We start from the raw sequence: 4,746 nt of genomic DNA on the forward strand, positions 1-4,746 counted from the left end.
CTATACGACCGCTATGAAGCACCGTCATTCTATCTTCAAGCTGAAGAAATCACACAGGGAATGAAAACCACTAAGACTTCTTTCTAGAATCCTGGGAAGACCATCTTGATGGTTCCACAAGAAGGTGATGGATTTTTCACTATGGTACATTATTCAGGCAAAATCCTTCAAGATGATATATCAAATGGCACCCTTCAGTATCTCCGGGACAGTCAGCCTCATTGCTTGAATAACTGGGTCGTCTGATCTGGAGAGTAGAGGGAGGAGCTGGGGAAAAGAGAGGTGTGAAGATGGGGAGGAAGGAAGCCAGGCTGACTCCTGGATTGTGTGTGTGTTTTTTCCCCAAAACCAAAGCATGTGAGGTGAACCTGGAGCTTTCCCTAGTTGGGTGTGAGGGGGGTGGGGTGGGGTGTGTGTATGTGTGTTTATAAATAATAATGGCATTTATTAAGCGCTTACTATGTGCAAAACACTGTTCTAAGTGCTGGGGAAGTTACAAGGTGATCAGGTTGTCCCACAGGGGGCTCACAGTCTTAATCCCCATTTTACAGATGAGGTAACTGAGGCACAGAGAAGTTAAGTGACTTGCCCAAGTCACTTAACACAGCTGAGAACTGGCGGAGTCGGGATTCAAACCCATGAACTCTGACTTCAAAGCCTGTGCTCTTTCCACTGAGCCACACTGCTTCTCATGTTTGGGAAGAAGGGGATCAGTCCGGGCCACCACAGCCAGGAGTCTCCCCGGAGATCACAGAGAGCTCTCAGGACCGCAGGAAGGGAGGATATGGAGCCGGAGAGCTGGTGTTACTAATGCCCTAAATCCCCCATCTGTGCATATGATTGGCCGGGGGAGGCAGCAATGGACATTTTTTAATTAAAAAATGAATAGAAAATAAATCCCCTGGTTTGGATATGACTGGCTGGGGTGAGGTGTCAGTGGGCATTTCTTATATTTAAAAGGAAATTAAAAAAAAAGAAAAACAATTCCCCAGCACCGGTGAGCCTAGTCTCAGTCTCCATGTCCCACTATGACCTATCTCACTATTATCTGGGGTTTGGGGGATTTCAGCAAAGCTTCAGCACCCCCGCACCATTGGCTGAAACCCAGGGACCTCGCAACCACATAATAATAATAATAATAATAATAATAATGTTGGCATTTGTTAAGCGCTTACTATGTGCAAAGCACTGTTCTAAGCGCTTGGGGGGATACAAAGTGATCAGGTTGTCCCACATGGGGCTCACAGTCTTAATCCCCATTTTACAGATGAGGTAACTGAGGCTCAGAGAAGTTAAGTGACTTGCCCAAGGTCATGCAGCAGACATGTAGCGGAGCGGGGATTCGAACCCATGACCTCTGACTCCAAAGCCTGTGCTCTTTCCACTGAGCCACGCTGTCCAGATAGGTAATTCATTTCAGTGTCTGTCTCCCTGTCTAGATTGTAAATTTGCCATAGGCAGGGAACATGTCTACCAACTCTGTGGTATTTTCCTCTCCCAAGTGCTTCATACAGTGCTCTGCACATAGGAAGTACTCAATAAATACCATTGACTGATTGACTACATAAGTGCTGTGAGGCTGAAGGTGGGTTGAATATCAAGTGCTTAAAGGATGAAGCAATGGGACCTAGTAGATAGTGCACAGGCTTGGACTCAGAAGGGCCTGGATTCCAATCCCAGCTCTGCCACTTGTCTGCTATGTGCCCTTGGACAAGCCACTTAACTTCTCTGTGCTTCAGTTACCTCATCTGTAAAATGGAGATTAATACTGTGAGCCCTATGTGGGGCTTAGATTGTGTCCAACATGATTAGCTTGTATCTTTCCCAGAGCTGAATACACAGAAATAGCTCTCTTCCTCCCTTCAAAGCCCTACTGAGAGCTCACCTCCTCCAGAAGGCCTTCCCAGACTGAGCCCCCTTTTTCCTCTCCTCCTCCCCATCTCCCCCACCCTACCTCCTTCTCCTCCCCACAGCACCTGTATATATGTTTGTACAGTTTTATTACTCTATTTATTCTACTTGTACATGTTTAGTATTCTATTTATTTTGGTAATGATGTGCCTATAGCTATGATTCTATTTGTTCTGATGATTTTGACACCTGCCTACATGTTTTGTTTTGTTGTCTGTCTTCCCCTTCTAGACTGTGAGCCCGTTGTTGAGTAGGGACTGTCTCTATATGTTGCCGACTTGTACTTCCCAAGTTCTTAGTACAGTGTTCTGAACACAGCAAGCGCTCAATAAATCATAATAATAATGGCATTTATTAAGCACTTACTATGTGCAAAGCACTGTTCTAAGCGCTGGGGTAGATACAAGGTAATCAAGTTGTCCCACATGGAGCTCACAATCTTAATTCCCATTTTACAGATGAGGTAACTGAGGCCCAGAGAAGTTAAGTGACTTGCCCAAAGTTACACAGCTGATAAGTGGTGGAACCGGGATTTGAACCCATGACTTCTGACTCCAAAGCCTGTGCTCTTTCCACTGAGCCACGCTGCTTCTCTATAAATAATAAATTCATTCATTCAATTGTATTACTGAGCACTTACTGTGTGCAGAGCACTGTACTAAGCGCTTGGGAAGTACAAGTTGGCAACATATAGAGATGGTCCCTACCCAGCAGTGGGCTCACAGTCTAGAAGGGGGAGACAGAGAACAAAACATATTAACAAAATAAAATGAATAGAATAAACATGTACAAATAAAATAGAGTAATAAATATGTACAAACATATATACATATATACAGGTGCTGTGGGGAGGGGAAGGAGGTAAGGGGGGGGGGATGGAGAGGGGAAGGAGGGGGAGAGGAAGGAGGGAATAAATATGACTGACTGACTGAATGAATGAATAGAAATAGCTTAAATACCAGAAACAAAGAGTACAGATCCAAATACATAGGTGACTCAAAAGGGAGAGGAAGTAGGGGAAAATGAGGGCTTAATTGGGAAGAAGAAATGTGATTTGGGGAAAGCTTTGAAGGCAGGGAGGGTAGTGGGCTGTCATATATGAAGGGTGGGGATGGTGGGGGTTCTGGGAGAGAGAGACGATGATGAGATCCAGGGGTGAGCAGCAAGGTAGATGAGATCAAGGTGGCCTTAGAAGAGTGAAGTATTTGGGCTAGGTTATAGTGGGAAATCAGTCATGTCAGGTAGAAGGGGGAGAGCTTATCAAGTCGATGGTATGGAGTTTCTGTTTGATGTAGTGGTAGATGGGTAACCGCTGGAAGTTATTGGTGAGGGAGGGAATGTGAAGTGGATAATATTTTAGAAAAATTATTTGAGCAAAGTGATAATAATGATGATGACGATGATAATAATACTTTTAAGTATTTATTAAGTGCCAAGCCCCGTACTAATGCTGAGGTAGATTCAAGGTGATTGGTTTGGGCACAGTGCCTGTCCCTCATGGGGCTCACAATCTAAGTAGGAGAAAGTAGGGATTAATCCCCGTTTTACAGATGAAGAAACTGAAGCACAGAGAAGTTGAATGATTTGCCCAAGTTTAAACAGTAAGGGCGGGAGTTGAGAGAGACAGGAAGCAGGGAGGTAATAATGATAATAATAGTGATGGCATTTATTAAGCACTTACTATGTGCAAAGCACTGTTCTAAACCCTGCCCTCTCCCTGACTTTCCCATCTCTGTTGACGGCACTACCATCCTTCCCATCTCACAAGCCCGCAACCTTGGTGTCATCCTCGACTCTGCTCTCTCATTCACCCCTCACATCCAAGCCGTCACCAAAACCTGCCGGTCTCAGCTCCACAACATTGCCAAGATCTGCCCTTTCCTCTCCATCCAAACCGCTACCCTGCTCGTTCAAGCTCTCATCCTATCCCGTCTGGACTACTGCATCAGCCTTCTCTTTGATCTCTCATCCTCGTGTCTCTCCCCACTCCAATCCATACTTCATGCTGCTGCCCGGATTGTCTTTGTCCAGAAACGCTCTGGGCATGTTACTCCCCTCCTCAAAAATCTCCGGTGGCTACCAATTAATCTGTGCATCAGGCAGAAACTCCTCACCCTGGGCTTCAAGGCCGTCCATCACCTCGCCCCCTCCTACGTCACCTCCCTTCTCTCTCTCCTTCTCCAGCCCAGCCCGCACCCTCCGCTCCTCTGCCGCTAATCTCCTCACCGTGCCTCGTTCTCGCCTGTCCCACCATCGACCCCCGGCCCACGTCATCCCCCAGGCCTGGAATGCCCTCCCTCTGCCCATCCGCCAAGCTAGCTCTCGTCCTCCCTTCAAGGCCCTACTGAGAGCTCACCTCCTCCAGGAGGCCTTCCCAGACTGAGCCCGTTCCTTCCTCTCCCCCTCGTCCCCCTCTCCATCGCCCTCATCTTACCTCCTTCCCTTCCCCACAGCACCTGTATATATGTATATATGTTTGTACATATTTATTACTCTATTTATTTTACTTGTACATATCTAATCTATTTATTTTATTTTGTTAGTATGTTTGGTTTTGTTCTCTGTCTCCCCCTTTTGAACTGTGAGCCCACTGTTGGGTAGGGACTGTCTCTATATGTTGCCAACTTGTACTTCCCAAGTGCTTAATACAGTGCTCTGCACACAGTAATCACTCAATAAATACGATTGATTGATTGATTGATTGATTGGGGAGGTTACAAGGTGATCAGGTTGTCCCACAGAGGGCTCACAGTCTTCATCACCATTTTACAGATGAGGGAACTGAGGCACAGAGAAGTGAAGTGACTTGCCCAGAGTCACACAGCTGACAGGTAG

Source organism: Tachyglossus aculeatus, chromosome 4 (genome assembly GCF_015852505.1).
Source record: "Tachyglossus aculeatus isolate mTacAcu1 chromosome 4, mTacAcu1.pri, whole genome shotgun sequence".
In the NCBI taxonomy this organism is placed as follows: Eukaryota; Metazoa; Chordata; class Mammalia; order Monotremata; family Tachyglossidae; genus Tachyglossus; species Tachyglossus aculeatus.